We start from the raw sequence: 18,503 nt of genomic DNA, 5'->3' as shown, positions 1-18,503 counted from the left end.
TTGGTAAGATCTCATTCTTTCAAGTTAAGGATATTGGTTAAATAAAAATCAAGACTGAAAATTGACAAACGGATCGACAAAAGTCTAGTATAATAGAGTTGGTTAGATGAAATATAGATTACTAAATATTATACCATTTATTGATCAAGTTTTCCATGTGTTTTAGGTATTTTCATGGATTTTCAAAGGGGGAATTGCTAGTGTCATATGTCCATGAATGTTCGCAAACTATTCTCAAAATATCTTCAAATGTAACTTAAGTTGTAAGTATTTAGTGTCTTGTTAAGTGACTGAAGATCACATTTCAAGAAAATCCCTTAACAAGATCACTTTTCAAGACACAAGAAAATTCTCAAGAATTGCTCAAGAAGCTATCAAGTCTACTAACTGCCTCAACTGCAGCTCAATTGACCGAGGTTCATTATAGCTTGATCACCAGTCGATAACCTCGAGAAAATTAAGTTCTCAGATTTAGGCCCATGATAACCTTGGCCTTGGGATTTGTACGTGCCATAGGGTTTTTGAAAGTACAAAAGTTCATCTTAAGTCATCATAATTACAGATAAAACATAAAGAGAAGGGGAGATATTGTTACAACTATGTGCCAAGGATTTTGTTTTGAGAATCGTCTCCAACATCGTATTAAAGATATTGAGGTTTTCAAAGTAATGTTTGTACATTTTTAGACCACTTAAAACACAAGTTGTTTAGCCTAGTTATTTAGCCATGTGATTATTTAGATAAATTATTCAGATTTAGGTTAAAACAATAAAGTCATATCATGTAAAACAATGCGGAAATATAAAAAACATACGATATGATAACCCAAGTTAACCAAACTGGTAAAAAACTTGGAGAGGATTTAACGTAGTTATCCTCAAGGTAAAACAGATCCAATATGAAAGAATTGAAGTTTTTACAATAGAATTTAGGCCACTAATATCGTATTGCTACCTCATGTAGAAAACTTACTACCACGACCTCATGACAACTCCAAGTCCACGTACTACTTTCCTTGATCCACTGCAACCACAAGTATTCCCACTTGTGACTTTGAAACTCCACTCAAAGGTTTCAGATTTTCTTTAAATTCTTTATGCAACAACTGAAGCGATCACCAAGTTCTTGACATGAATCTTGATCTTGATAACCCTAAGTGTGTATAAAGGTAAATACCTCTAGATCGCACAAGAGATTCAACATAAAACACATCAAAAAGACTTCTAAAACATAGTTAGGGTTTTTCCTTTTATACCTGGAGTAAAACATAAAACCCTACACGCCAAACCGGGCTTGGGCTGAGTTGGAAAATTCTGCAAAACATTAATTTGCACGAGATTTGATCGATTGAACCTAATTTTCGATCGATGGAGCCTTACAAATTTAGACCAATAAATCCTGCAATCACTCAATTCCAACTTTACAAATAAACACACTTTAAGCAGCCTAAATCTAGACTTTAAGTTTGATCATGGATTACCAACACATTACAAATTGAAATTCTAATATATTTAGTTCCTAAAGTCTTAGAATCTAACAAACTCCCCATTTGGCATTCCGTGACAAAACACATCACAAAACTGAAATGCTCAAAGTTACAAACAATCCATTAAAAATTAAACATGCCCAAAAACAATTCAACCTAACTACTATCTATCAGTTGCCAGTGTAGATAACAAGCATGACTAAATTAACCTACATATTCCTGAAACACTCAACAAACACATAAACGCATGTGTGGAAAATACAAGTAAAACAAAAGAAAATTCTTGATTTCACAAAACAGAAAATAAAAGAAATATACTATGAATAACCTCATAATACAAATCAACAACCAATGTATCATATGTGAAACAAGAAACAATAAAAGAGACATAAAACATAGTGTCTCCCCCTAACATATACAACCCAAAATAAATAAATACATCATGAGCCAAAAAAAAAAAAGAAATACATCAAAGAAACTCCTAAATACAATCTAGCTCCAAAGCAAAAACACAAAAACTCCCCCTATCAACATGCATATGTACTCCCCTCTTTTTGTGATGAATTGCCAAAGGGCAATCATGACTCATCATCAAAAGGTAGAAGTGGAGTAGAATGTCTAGCACTCACCAAATTAACTCATAAAGCTTGAAGTTTAGTAAGCACATCCACCAAAAGCTATCCATGCACTACCTGAATGGTCATGACAGTGTCCAGCATAGTCCGTAGAGAAGCATTGCTCAAAGAAGAAGGTGGAGGATCAATAGCGGCAGTAGGATCGACATACTCCTCAACAGTGGGGTCGCCAAATGTAGGAGGCCGAGATGTACCTATAGAAGACTCGACTCTAGGGCATTTAGAGCTAGCTTTCATCTGAGCTGCTCTTTGTCGAAGAAATGTGGCACCTATGGGAGCTATAATATGTATAGACTCAGACGTGGGAATCTCCTCTAAACCTAAATGTAACAGAATCCTATGAATAAAAACTGGGAAGAAAAGACCATGAGATTTAGAACTACTCCTATGAACCTCAACAAGTGTGCTAATGAAAATGGTAGGAAAACTCATAGGAGCATTGGTGACAAGAGCATACGAAAATGCACATCTCTCAGTAGGAATGGTGTACAAGTGAGAGATAGGCCAAATAGAATGACAAGCAATCTCGAAAAACAGATATTTGAGCTCAGTAAGCTCATGAGTAGTGATACGAGGATTGGAACCCCATATAATGGAAGTATCGGTGATGTGAGACATAATATCATCAAAGGGAGGGACCTCGGAGTAAGGATAAACTGGCTGCCGTACCAAAGGTACTCCAAGAGTAGTGGCCACTACAGAAGGAGTAATGACATACTCTTCACCCCCTATCCAACTCCTCACATATTAAGTGTTGGAATCATTGGAGTGGACAGAGAGGTTCAAATAGAACTTTCTTATCAAAGCAACAGGAGGAGAATGCTCAATGTCCATAAGAGGTAACCAACCCCGACTCTCAAAATTTCTACGTATCTCAGGGTCTAACTCATCTAGGATCACTTTACACTCAACCCACACCGATCTAAAGATATAGAGTTTCTCATAATTCTCTTGGTGTTTCTTGGTTCTAAACCTATCACACTAAAAAACAAGGGTAGAGGAAGAGAAGGTTTTATTATTTGCTCTAGTTTTCCTAACCATGATGCTATGGAATTAGAATGAAAGGAAAATAGAAACAAAGAAAGAAACACAAGGTTAGACTGCATTAGAGAGGGTTAGAGCACAAAAAACTCAATAAATAACAATCTATATGATGCATGTAATGAATGCACATATGATGCATGCTCTAATGCATTAAAATTTATTCAATTTTACTTCATATACCATCAATTGACTTGAACACAGAGGTGTAGAGCAAAAACCCCAAATTTTGAAAAACCCAATTAAAATAAAAAAAAAATAAAAAAAACCACCAAATTGATCAATTTATAATTACACTAGTTAGATAACATTATATAATGACATAATCAATCAAGAACACAAGTCAATTTCATCAATTTTACTCCAATTGAACAAAATCCCAAATTTCTTAAAGTTTCAAGCCCTAGAAATTTCAAAATCTCCCAAATCACAAAATTAATCAAATTAATGCATAGGAATCAAGTTTAGATCATCTAGGAACAAAAACCCATTGAACAAAAGTGATTAAAAATTTTGAAAAATAAAAAATCCCTAATTTCTTTTGTTCGACAATGCCAATGAAAAATGCATGAAAATTGTGATATTAATAAAAAAAATGAACGGTATTTAGGTCTTACCTACACTTGAAGACAAAAACACTTGAGAAATTTTAGGAAGAAAACAAACAAAATAGGCTTAGATTGGATCGGTCAAAGAGGAACAGTGAAAAAGCTTTTGAAAAGATTGAAAAGTGTTAAGAACACGTGAGAAAAGCTTCTTTTAAAACTCTATCTGGCTGAATTTCGATTAGTCAAAAATAAGCCTTGATCAATCAAAAAACAGATTCGATCGATCCAGCATCAATTGAGCACCGATTGAGCCAGGCAAATTGTAACCAAAATTTTTTATCTCATTTTCAATCGGTCGATAAACATCTTCGATCAGTCGAAAATCTGGAAAACTCAAAATTTTGAAAAACAGAGCAATTTAATGCAAAAACTCCTTAAAGCACAGTGTTTCATGAATGAAATGCATGAGTATGAGATTAAAAGTTTTTCAAAAACACTTGAATTCAACCCAAATCTTCCAAAAATAAGTTTTTCAAACAATTTGTCTTCAAAAATCAAACATAAAATATATTTTGCATTAAAATCAAGGAACATATGATCTTGGATGGCCACAACAAGATCACACACAATATCATGTACTAGGTTTAGTAAAGAATAACTTGTGTAGTGTGACAATAGCTTGAGATACATGTGAGGTGATATGTAGATAGTAATTAATCGCAATTTCTACAAAATTCATCACATAAGTTTGAAAGAGACTATCACCTAAAGGATTACATCATATAACTCTCACATCTCCTAGAAAACAAGCTTGCAATCATGGAAGTTTTTTGTTTTGCCTCATAATGTATACACCAATTTTATTTCAATGTGAAAATATTTAATTAGCCAGATAATGTACACACCAATTTTATTTCATTGAGAAATTATTATAGCCCAATAATGTACACACCAATTTTAGCTTTAATCCAAGGCTACACCTTATGTTCTTTTTGTGCATGTGCTACACTTTTTCAAACACAAAATCTTATGATATGCACTAAAGTGTTTATGATTGGCTAGTAAACAGTGGTGAGATGATTATTTATGCATTTCTCATTAAGTTCGAGTCCAAACAATCAAAAGTATGTGACTTCAAAATCAATATCAAGTGATCAAAAACTATAAACAACTCCCACACAACATGCACTACATGACTGAAACTAGCAAAGTGCAGTAAAATAAGGTCTTCCAATATAAACAAGGTAAACAAACATGTTATGTAAAAATAATATGGCCAACCTTGATTACAAATCCAAGAAAAAATAAAGCAAAACACATTTTTCCTTCCTTTCCCCTTTTTGTTTTTCTTTTTTTATTGAAAAAAATAACAAAAGAAACCTATCATGAAATGCATGAATGATATGCAATGCATATCCTAAAAACAAAAAAGAAACCAAAACAACAAAAGAGGAATGGTCACAAAGAATATTGAGATGAAGCTCAAGGACCATGAGAGTCAAAGATGACTAGAGACATAGAATCACACTAATCACTCGACGAAGTGTCTCAAACTTACTTCTATCAAGAGGTTTGGTGAAGATGTCAGCATTCTGATGATCAACAAGGATATATTACAAAGCCACAATCTTTCTTTCAACTAAATTCCTAATAAAGTGATATCTAATCTCTATATGCTTAGTCTTAGAGTGTTGAATAAGGTTCTTAGAGATATCGATAGCACTAGAATTATCACAATAGACAACCATGGTGTCTTGTGATATCCTATAGTCACTTAGAAGCTTTTTCATCCAAAGAAGCTATGAACAGCAACTTCCAGCAACAATATATTTTGTTCCTGCAGTAGACAGAGAAACAGAATTTGGCTTTTTACTCATCCAAGCAACAAGATTAGCTCCTACATAAAAACACTCACCAGTTGTGCTTTTTCTATCATTGGCATTGCCAACCCAATCTGAATCTGAGAATGCAGCAAGAGACAAATTTGACTCTTTATTATAAAACAATCCATAATCACAAGTTCCACTAACATATTTTATAATTCTTTTAACAGCATTCAAATGTGAAATCTTAGGATTAGATTGGAACCTAGAACATACACCAACACTGAAAGCAATATCAAGACGACTTGCAGTTAATTACAAAAGACAACCAATCATGCTTCTATGTGCAGCCTTTTCAAGTCCAAATCTCTTGACTAGATTTCTAGCATACTTTGCTTGGTTGATGTAAATTTCAGAATCTGTGTGCTTCACTTGCAATCCCAAGAAATAAGTCAGTTCACCAACCATACTCATTTCAAGCATCTTTTTCATTTCATCTGCAAAAGATTGAGTAAGAGAATCATTAGTAGCACCAAAAGAAATATCATCAACATAAATTTGAGCTACTACAAAATAATTCTTATCCTTTCGTATGAAGAGGGTAGTATTTGCAAATCATCTTTTGAATCCATGCTTAATGAGATATGCAGTTAACTTATCATACCATGCCCTAGGAGCTTGTTTCAAACCGTAGAGGACTTTCTTCAACTTGTAGACATCATCCGATCTGTGAGGATCAACAAAACCTTTGGCTGTTCAACATACACCTCTTCTTGCAACATCCCATTCAAGAATGCACTTTTAACATCCATTTGATACAATTTAAAATTCAAATAACTTGCTATGGCCAAAAGTATCCTAATGGATTCCAATCTTGCTACCAGTGTAAAAGTCTCATCAAAATCAATCCCTTCCACTTATGTGTATCCTTGAGCAACAAGTTTTGATTTGTTTATAATGACTGCACCATGTTCATCTGACTTGTTCTTAAAAATCTACTTTGTTCCAATGACATTCACTCCCTTTGGTCTAGGAACTAACTCCCACACATCATTACGAACAAATTGCTGAAATTCTTCATGCATAGAATTAAGCCAATCAGCATCTTGAAGTGCTTCATCCACTTTCTTCGGTTCAAATTGGGATAGATAGCATGAGTGAATAATTACATTCAAGGCTTTGGACCTCAATCTTATATTATCATTCAGACTACCCAATATGTTTGTGACAGGATGATTTAACTTTACTCTAGCAGATGGACCTTTGACCAAAGATATAGAGGTACCTTTTTGTTCAGATGAAGAACTAGGCTCACTTTGTTCTTGTTGGGTTTCACGAATAGGAGTGGATGGTTTTGAACTTAACAGTTCTGAAACAGCATCATTCAACAATTGTAGATCTTCATCACTATGCTTCCTAACATAATCTTCAAGAAAAAATCATCAACCTCCATAGTCTTTTCTTGAACTGGAGGAGTGTTTTCTGAATGAGATTCTGAACTCAGTTCATCTTTGATTACCAAATTTGAAGACTCCATGACTGTTTTAGTTCTTAGATTGTACATTCTATATGCTCTGCTGGTGGAAGAGTATCCCAGAAAGTATCCCTTGTCGCTCTTTGCATCAAACTTTTCTAGGTTCTCCTTATCACGCAGAATATAACAGTCACTGCCAAATGTCCTGAAGTATTTGACAACAGGCTTCTTTCCTCTCTAAAGTTCATAAGGAGTTTTCTTGGAATCATGTCTGAAATACACTTGGTTGAGTGTATGGTAAGCAGTGTTAACTACTTCTCCCCAGATGAACTTGGGCATCTTTTTATTATGTAGCATGACACAAGCCATCTCTTGAACAATGCTTCCGTTCTACTATTCCATTTTGTTATGGTGTCTTGGGTGATGAGAACTCTTGATGTGTGCCTTGATCATTGCAGAAAGTAGCTAGTTTTGTGTTTTCAAATTCTCTCCTGTGATCACTTCTAATTCTAGCTATGATAGTACCTTTTTCAACTAGCAATTTCTTGCACAAGTTTATCATCTTCTCATGAGCCTCAGCCTTATCTCTCAAAAGCACAACCCAAGTATATCTAGTGAAATCATCCACAACAACTAGAATATACTTCTTTCCACCTAAACTCTGAACTCTGGTAGGACCTATGAGATCAATGTGCAACAACTCTAGAGGTCTTGAAGTTTGAACTTCAATTATAGACAGATGCTTGGACTTCACTTATTTACCCATCTGACATGGTCCACATATGCACTTTTCTATCTTTTCAAACTTAGGCAAACCAATAATTGCATCACACTTTGAAATCTTCTCTAATTGCTTGTGACTTGCGTGTCCCAACTCTTGATGCCATAAGTCTACTTGATTGATCTTTGCACTGAAACACTTATTGCTTATACTTGGTGTTATACCATAACAGGTATCAGTTGTCCTAACACCAATACATATGCAATCATCTTCTCCATCAAGTATCTCACATTCATACTTGGTAAAAAGAACATTCAGTCCATTGTCACAAATTTGACTGATGCTGAGTAAGTTAGCTTTCAGCCCATCAACATACTAGACATTTTCAAATACCAGCAATCCTAGAATGTCCACAGTTCTAATGCCTCTGATCACAAATTTGCTTCCATCTCCAAATGTGATTGTCTCAATCTTTCCTTCAAAGAGTGTCTTGAATAGAGCTTTGTTACCTGTCATATGCCTGGAACAACCACTACCCAAATACCAAAGACAAGAATCACGTGCCTTTAAGGCAGTTAAAGCAGTATAACACACAAAATTATCATCACATGTAATTATACCAAGACACTCAAGGAAAGACTTAACACATGCAACAAATGACACAAACCAAAAGTAGACAAGTTGGAGTTTTAGCAATAAGGACTTCAAAGAATCCATGACAACAGGGATTAAGGGTCAACTCTTAGATCAAAGGATCTAAATATAAGAGTTAACATGCTTTAATACCACTTGTACATTTTTAGACCCCTTAAAACTCAAGTTGTTTAACCTAGTTATTTAGTCAAGTGATTACTTAGATAAATTATTCAGATCTAGGTTAAAACAATAAAGTCATATCATGTAAAGCAGTGCGGAAATATAAAGAATACACGATATGATAACATAGGAAATCCAAACCAATAAAAAACCTGGGGAGGATCTAACCTAGCTATCCTAAAGGCAAAACAAATCTAATATGAAAAAATTGAAGTTTTTACAATAGAACTTAGACCACTAACATCCTATTGCTACCTCGTGTAGAAAACTTACTACCACAACCTTATGACAGCTCCAAGTCCACCGACTACTTCTTTCCTTGATCCACTACAACCACAAGTACTCCCACTTGTGACTTTGAGACTCCACTCAAAGGTTTCAAATCTTCTTTAAATTCTTTATGCAGCAACTGAAGCGATCACCAAGTTCTTGAAATGAATCTTAATCATGATAACCCTAAGTGTGTATGAAGGTAAACACCTCTAGATCTCACAAGAGATTCAACACATAGCACATCAAAAAGACTTCTAAAATGTAGCTAGGGTTTTTCCTTTCATACTTGTAGTAAAACATAAAACCCTACATGTCAAACTAGGCTTGGGCTGAGTTGGAAAATTCTGTAGAAAATTAATCTGCACGAGGTTCGATTGATCAAGCCTTGCAAATTTAGACCAATAAATCCTATAATCACTTAATTCCAACTTTACAAATAAACACACTTTGAGCAGCCTAAATCTAGACTCTAAGTTTTGATCATGGTTTGCCAACAGATTACAAATTGAAGTTCTAATACATTTAGTTCCTAAAATCTTAGAACCTAACAAAGTTGCAATATAAACCTTCATCAATCAAGTAGTATTGCAGTGTTTGACAAGGACTGAGTTTTTGTGTATTGTAGAGATTCACAAGGTAGAAAAGTTAAATCATGTGGAGTTATGTGTGGCCACATGAGTGTGTCCTACTATAGATATATTTTCTAGGATCGGGTTACATTCTTATTGTTGTACATACACTCTTCTATTTTACATTCTTCCATTGGGTGGTGATCAACAAAACACACAAAGAAGTTTTCCTATCATTGCCTCCTTTTGTAACTGCCATGTCAATGTATCAAATTTATTTTTTGCTACATTATTTAATCATGATATGGTTGTGCCAATGGTTCACTAAATTAGAACCCATTGCATAATTTACTTTATTACCCAAGTTGACTGATTTGGATTAGTAGAAATCAATCACGATAAAATAATAATAATAATAAAATCAAACAATATTCAAATTGTGATTTGTGAGAGATTGTTTTTAATCCTCTTTTGGGAATTAGGCCAATTCACCAAATCAATTAAATTTGTTGACCTCTTACCGTTGTTCATATCCACAAGCATGTATTTTTAGATATAAAAGAATATATATATTTTTTTTTTGAAACCGATATAAAAGAATATTTAAAACCATTTAGTTGATTCTCACAGCCATAATTGCGATATCAGTCCACTGATTTTTTTTTTTTTCTTTTTGAGATGAAGTCCACTGGAATTGTTTATGTATTTTTTTTTTTTTATTTAATGTCATATTTATTCATTGTACATATAGCGTTAATTTTATTGCATTTTGTATTACCAATGGCTTTATTAAGACTTAGTATTTTATTAATCAATAGAAACAAAATTTTGTCACTAGTTCGATATCTAGGGCTAACGAAGAAAGAATGCAAAGCAACTCCAAAAATAACAATGAAAAATTAATGTATATCATTTGCAAAGACAAATAGCAGGCCCTCACTAATATTAAAAGGTTTTTAAGGGCCAAATTTAATTTGAGCTGATTTCTTGTGTATTCGATGTAGATCTTCAACACACGCATTTAGACACTTAAATTTACAACTTAATTACATGAATAAGACTTTGGATACGGGTTTGCCAACAGTCAAAATGAATTAACCCTAGCAAAGTGGAGTGATGAGTTGGTGCCTCAGCCATCCCGCAGGCAAACCTAATACCAATATTCCATCCATTGACACGAGACTCACATTCATTGAGGGAGAATAGATCAAAAAGAAAATAAGATTCCATTTTTTAAGGTTTTTACTATCAACTAGGGTTACTGGTGCATCAATAAATACATGTATAATCAGTGGCGAAGCCAGGATTTTAGGTTAGGGGGGGCAAGATCAAAAGAGAGTAAAATTAATTCGAAAAAATATTAATTGTTATTAATAAAAAAATAAATAAACAACTATATGCAAATGTAATTGTCATATACAATTAAAATTTGGGTTTGTAAAAAATATTTGGGTCTGAGACTGAAAAATGCTAGTGAGGAAAGAAAAAATTGCTATATGTAACAAATGTGCTATGAGTAGTTCTAGATCATAAATTATTTCACAATATTTTTGCCAAAACTTTGATATGGCAGACTGTGAGTGATTAACAAATACTAACACATAAACTCACAATTTTTTTTTTTAACAATCATACTCTGCCATGCAACAGTTATGATAAAAAGTTGTGAAAATTTTTGTGGTCCTCAATTTTTTTGAGGTGCTATAATGACTAGTGAGTGAGAGTAGTTTTTTTTTCATAATTCTGTTCAACAAAATAGTGGTGGAGAAGTAGGAAATTGTTTTCCTACAGTGAACTAATACATAGTACAAGTACAATATGTATTTAAAAAAGTTGATTGCCCTTGTGTATGCAAATAAGACCTTATACTATATATTACTTGAGAATTTTTGGGGCATCAGGGGGGGCATTTGACCCCCCTCGCCCCCCCTTCCCTCCGCCCCTGTGTATAATGCCTTGGAACTAGGATAGGAAACCAATCTTGGTGTCCTCGCATGTTCTTGAACTTAAGTCATAACCATATAATGATTCTCACAAATAAAATTCTAAGAATAGATTCCCATTAACATAAATTTTGTATCCCCAAACAAGAGCAACTCCACATTGAAGGTAGGGTGGTCACAGGACCATCCTAACATGGAAAAAAAATAATTATTATATATGTATAAATATTTAAAATTTTATGATTTTTCTACCTTTAAAAAAAATTGTGGCCACTCTACATTTTTTTAGGCCCAACATAATTAAACTTTGAACAAAGTTTGGCAACAAACTTTGCTGTGTGATCCATTGACCCTTGTTTGTCATGGATAGATGACAATCTCTTATTATACCTCTTTTATTTGATGGCACTAACTATTCATATTGGAAAGTACACATGAGAGCTTTCTTGCAGTCTTTAGATAAGAAAGTGTGGCAAGTTGTGGAGATAGGCTGGACTAAGCCTACGGAAGCGCCGGCCGACAGGGATGATGCTAAGATCAAGGCAGTAAACTTCAACAGCAGGGCATTGAATGCTCTATTCAGTACTGTCACGAAGAGGAATTCAAGAAAATATCCTCCATTGAAACTGCTAAGGAAGCATGAACCATTCTCCAGACAACCTATAAAGGAACTAAGGCTATCAAGGATTCAAAGCTTCAGAGGCATACTATGAGCTTTGAAGAGATTAAGATGGAAGAGGATGAGTCGTTTTATGAGTTCTATGCCAAGCTCAAGGACATAGTAAACTCAGTATTTAATCTTGGAGAAACTATTCTTGAACCCAAGATTATGAGAAAGGTGCTCAAATCTCTATCCGAGAGATTCCATGCCAAGATCACCGCGATTGAGGAATCAAAGGATATTGACAAAATTCCTTTAACAGAGTTGGTTCGCAATTTGCAGACCTATGAGTTGGGTTTGACAAGGATAGGGAAATCAAGTAAGAGCAAGAGCACGGCTTTGAAAGCCAAGAGCAGTGACATGGATAAGTCTTCAGACGATAAAGATTCTAAGATGAAATCCTATATCACGAGGCAGTTCAAGAAGCTTATGAAGAATGCCAACGTGAAAGAATTTGACAAGGACCGAAAGCAATCCAATTCTTCGCAATTCAAGAGTGAAGACAAAGGGAAGAAGGATGTTAGGGATGGAGGTCCGTACACTATACCCTTAGGGCAAAAGTGCTTTGGGTGTCAAGGTTTCAGTCATATGAAACAAGAGTGCCCTACTTATCTCAAGACCATCGGAAAAAGCAAGGCACTTGTTGCTACCTTAAGCGACACTAAGGCTAAGGATGACTCCAATAATAAGGATGATGGAATCCTAAATGCCTTCACTCTCACTGTAAATCCTACTAAAGGGATTGTTGAAGATGTGGATGAAGAAGAGGAATTGGTGGAGTCTAAGTTTGAGAAGATGGATGAACAAGATGACATCCACATAACCTATGCAAAGTTATACAAGATCTCAGAAAAGCATGAGAAGTTGTATAGGTTGGCCACCAAGAAGCTTAATGATGTGGAGCTTGAACGAGAAGAAATCTCCACAAAGTTTGATGAAGCCAATCAGACGATTGGAGCACTGAGATTTGAGAATAATTTCTTGGCTAAGATGACCACGAAGCTTAAGGCAGAACTGTTCCAAGTCAGAGCTCAGCTAGAAAGGACTTCAAGCGCTAAGCTCGATGAGATGCTCAGTCTTCAAAAATCGGCTTCCGATCGAACCAGTTTAGGGTATGATTTCTCTTCTCCTAGTATTGCTTCTACTAGTACTACTGTTTTTGTTCCTCCTGCTAATAATGTTAAAACTGAGAACAATGATGTTAAGAATGAATTAGCTAATGAGAACGTTGATAAGGGTAAATCTATTTTAGGAGCACCCTTTAAGCTTGATAAGAAAGAAATTAAAAACCCTAGGGTTAAAAAGGGAAACTCTCAAAAGCCTAAGAAGAAAAAACAGCATTTCTGTCATCACTGTGGTGCAGCTAGACATACTCAATTGCTACAAGTGGTTAGCCACTCAAAAGAGCAACAACATGATCGCGTCGGGAGTTCAGAATCAGTTTCCATCCCCTTTTGCTCCTCTTGGAGATATTCTTAAAGCCCTCATATTTCTTTCAAACTTGAACGAATTTAACTCTTCCCCCTCACTACTAGATCAAGGGTTTGCTAAACGAAAAAGTTCTTCCAAGGTGTGGAAAGAAAAGGGTTCCAAGTGATTCTATCACTTATTCTCTCTCTCCACCTCGAGTTTTTGTTTTGCATCACTTGTGTGTTTTGCTTTATTATTTTGAGTCAGTCTAGTTTTATGCGTTGTGTTAGGACATATGTCATTCACTTGTTAGGAACATATGTCACTATTTTATGTAATTGGCTTATCTTTTGACAAAACGTACTTTACTTATATTTTGGTAGATCTAAGTTATGTTTAATACTTCAAGAAACTGTGTTTCAAGATCAAGTGTTGAAGACATGCAAGTCAATCCAAGATTCAAGCTTAAAAAGTGTTGTTCTTTAAGACTCGACAACTAGCTATCTATCGAGCTTAAGAAGCTGTTCCAGCCCTGTGGCTCGACAGCTTCTCAACAGTACCTCGACAAATAGCTATCTGTCGAGATTTATGAAAAACAAAATTCCAGTTCTGTTTTAACTCTAATCCGTGATTATGTGTTTGGGCCTTCTTTTCTTCTAACCCTAGACATATAGAAGGATTATTTTTAGGGCCGTCAAAGTGTAAACAAGTTGCACAAGTGTTGAGCAAAGGTTGTTCAAGCAATTTGTAACCGGAGACAAAGTTTTGCCCTAGTTCATCATTCTTATGAAGAAGTTGATGTGTATATGCACCATAAGATTTTGTGACCAAGCATCTTCTTGATTTTTATCATTGGGATGAACTGAAGAACTTTGTAGCCAACAACCTTCTTTAATTGGTGATTAAAGTCACGTACTAGGATCTGCACATTGGTTAGTCACGTACTTGGGAGTCGTGCATCAAAAAGGGAAATTGTCACTACAGAGCAAGTCCAATTGGGTATTGGGGTAAATGTTCAATTATAGGTTGATATAAGGTACTGAGATTCCTTTACTTGTAACCGCTTATTGTGATAATAATGGAATTTCGGAAGTAGTGACCTAAAAATCACCTAGTGGGGTTTTTGCTGTTAGGTTTTCCCCATTCGTAAACAAATCATCGTGTCATTTATTTTCTGCTGCATACTTAGTTTATTGGTGATTTTTTTGTGCTACCACGCATTTGCATGTTAATTAACTTAATTAATTCACTTGACTAAATTAATTTGTTAATTTATCATGAGGGGTCAATTCATTTTTTTGGCCTATCAAGGTTTTCGAATCTAAGAAAGGTGGCAATGTCACTTTTGGTGATGGGAGCAAGTCACAAATGAAAGGAAAGGGAATCGTCTCTCTACCTAGACTGCCAGGCATTGTAAATGTTCTATATGTGGAAGGTCTGAGGGTGAACCTGTTGAGCATAAGTCAGATATGTGATCAAAACTTTATGGTGCTATTCTCAAAAGGAAAGTGTCTTGTCATGGATGAGTCTGGAAAGAAACTCATAAGTGGTGTTCACACTCTAGACAACTGTTATGGATTGGTTACTGATACTGATATTGTCTGCAATAGCATTCGTTTGCCAAACGAAGATCTATAGCATCAACGGATGGGACATGCTAGTTACAAGCATCTCTCTATTGTATCCAAGCATGAATCAGTCATGAGAATACCAAAGCTTAGTAGAATAAGAAATGTAGTGTGTGGACCATGTCAGCTTGGGAAATAGACGAAAGCTAAGCATCTAGGCACTTAGACATTAGCTACATCTAGACCATTGGAGCTTCTACATCTGGATCTGATGGGTCCAACTAGAACCGAATCTCTTGGTGGTAAGAGATACATCATGGTTATGGTAGACGACTTCACTAGGTATACTTGGGTCATTCTCCTACGATCTAAGTCTGATGCTCCTAAGCACATTGAAGCTTTGTGCACAAGACTGCAGAATGAAAAGAGTCTAAGATTGATCGAATTCGAAGTGACCATGGTAAAGAATTCAAGAACTCATATATGGAGTCCTTTTGCACAAGATCAAGTATATCTCAAGAATTCTCTGCTCCTATTACTCCTCAGCAGAATGGTGTAGTAGAAAGGAAGAATAGGGTTATTCAAGAGATGGCTAGAGCCATGTTACACAAAAAGGATGTGGCTAGAAACTTGTGGGGAGAAGCCGTTAACATTGCCTGTCATACGGTTACTAGAGTGTACTTCAAACCTGGTACGAAGAAGACTCTATATGAGTTATGGAGAGGAAGGAAGCCTAATGTGAAGTATTTCAAAATCTTTGGAAGTACTTGTTTCATTCTCAAGGATAGAGAGAATGTGGGAAAGTTTGATTCCCGAAGTGATGAAGGTCACTCCTCCACAAGCAAGGCTTATCAGGTATACAACAAAAGAACCATGAAAGTAATGGAGACAATGAATGTTGTTATTGATGAGTCTTCAGATTCTAGTTCTAAGAAAGTTATTGAGGAATTCTCCAAAGAAATCCTTCCTCCTGAGCCTAAGGATGTTGAAGAAATTGTTGAACAAGAACCTGCATCTCCAAGTGCTCCTGATACTCCTAGTGTTGTGGAAGATTCTACAGATATACCCACTTCACCAAATTCTGAATCTCATGAAGAGAAAGGACCTTCATCCAGGATTAAATTAAATCATCCTCCAAAAGTTATTGTGGGAAATATGAATGAACTCACATTAAGGAAACGAACAATTGATAAATGTGTTGCTAACTTTATGTCTTATTCTTGTTATCTATCACAGGTTGAACCCACAAAAGTTGAGGAAGCTCTTCAAGATGAAAGTTGGGTCGTAGCAATGCATGATGAACTCCTTCAGTTTCAGAGGAATGATGTCTGGACCTTAGTACCTAGATCGAAGGGCGAGCTCATCATTGGCACAAAGTGGATATTCCGCAATAAGACTGATGAGGAGGACAATGTGATTCGCAACACGGCTTGACTTGTAGCTCAAGGATACTCACAAATGGAAGGAGTAGACTATGATGAGACATTTGCCCCAATTGCACGTGTGGAGTCCGTTAGAATTCTCTTCACCAGATGGGTGCAAAAACTCCTCCATGATTATGGTATATGTCAAGAGCATCTCACCATCTATTGTGACAATACCAGTGCCATCAACATCTCTAAGAATCCAATTTAACATTCTCAAACCAAACACAGAGATTCGACATCACTTCATTAGGGAGCTTGTCAAAGATAGTATTCTCACTCTTGAGTTTATTCACACTGATGATCAAAAGGCTAACTTGTTCACCAAACCTCTTGACAGCAAACGTTTTGAATTCCTTCGTCAAAACATTGGTATTATCTCCATGGATTGATCTCTTTCTCTCCTCCTTCCTCTTGTATTTGCTTCTAGTTTTTATACTTTGCATTGTTTAACTTGTTTTTGTTGTTTTCAGTTTTGATTATTTTGTTTTTTAATATAAAAAAATTGAAAAATTAGAAAAATACAAAAACAGTGTGTGTTACGTGTACATTAGTACTTGTGTACCTTGGATGGCCATTGAAACAAAGTTTTCTAAACTTTATATTTCTTGTAGCTTAGATGAATATCTTTATGCACAACTAAGCAAGTGAGCTTTGTGGCTCTAGTTTATGATGAGTAAGATTAAGTTATCTCTTGTACTTAACACTCGTATCACTCTTTTTTACGGGAAGGACTAGAAAATCCTAAGAGAAAAGCATGAATAACCATCTCACCACTGTTACCCGCCAATCATAATATGACACCTGTATGCTTCGACATAGCAAAAGTGCAGTGTCAATGACATTTGTGTGCTTTGGCATAGCAAAATTGGAATGTCAAATGCTTACCATCATTGGGTATTTCTTTTCTCTCTCTTATATGCCCATGAATGATTTTCTTAAATAAAATATATAAAGAAAATGAAAAGCAAAAAGATCAAAAATGCTTTAAATATGATTGCAAGCGTGTATTATAGGAGATATGGGAGTTATAGGGTGTACATTCAAGGTGATAGTCCACATCAAATAGTTATGATTGTATGTGAGTTAGAGTGATTTTCTCATATCTCATATCATCATAACATGTATACACTAATGCAATCTTGCGATGTTTTTCACACACAACACGCAACATTCTTTGCTACTTTTGATACATGTGCAGGTACAATGTGATTTGGCCATCACAAGGTTTTACATGTGTTAATGTATGCTCACTAAATTGTCTTGATTTGTTTTTGAAATATAAAACTGGTTAGACTTGTTTAGTGTGTGTGTGTGTGTGTTTTTTTTGGGATCCATGTGCTTAAAATTTTTGTTGAGAGATGATTTTGAGAGCTTAAAATGTAGATTGAATCCTTGGTTGAGTTGCATGCTTGATTGCATTCATATTTGTGTTTTTCCCTTCTTGAAAAACGATTTTTTAAGCAATCTCGACACCTCCTCAACACCTGGCTATCTGTCGAGCTCTTAAGGTCTTTTATTATCGCAATTTCGACAAATCCTCGACAGCTGGTAGATCGAACGAGAAAGTTCCTAGACCCTTGATAGCTTCTCGACACCTGGTGGATTGATCGAGCCTCATCTCTTGTGTCTGATGTTTTTGTACCTCAACACTTTCTCAACACCTGTATCTATCGACGGTAAAATCCTCGACACCTGGCTCGACACCTTTCTCGACACCTCTCGACACCTCATCTGTCGAGCTTTACTGAGGTTCTATATATACTTCCTCGTGCGATTCGAACCTCATTTCTCTCGATATTCTCTCGATACCTCTATCTTTTCACCTCCAAACCTTTCTCACTCACTCTTAACCTCTTTCCCAAGGGATTCTCGAGCTTAATCAGGTTTTTCCTCACTTAGTATGTCTCTAATCCCTTATTTTCATGTATTTCATTCTCTAAAACCTAAGTTTTCGGGGATTTTGAAAAATTTTGGGGTTTTTCAAAATTGATAAGTGTTTGTTGAAATTTTGGGCTGGGTTTTACTTAAATGAGTTTAAAATCTTATGCATTGCATCACATTAGCATAATAACAGTATTATCATGCATTTTAGATGTGTGCAATTGATT

Source organism: Quercus lobata, chromosome 11, assembly GCF_001633185.2.
Source record: "Quercus lobata isolate SW786 chromosome 11, ValleyOak3.0 Primary Assembly, whole genome shotgun sequence".
NCBI lineage: Eukaryota > Viridiplantae > Streptophyta > Magnoliopsida > Fagales > Fagaceae > Quercus > Quercus lobata.
The sequence above is the reverse complement of the archived record's forward strand: the minus strand, read 5'-3'. Positions refer to the sequence as shown.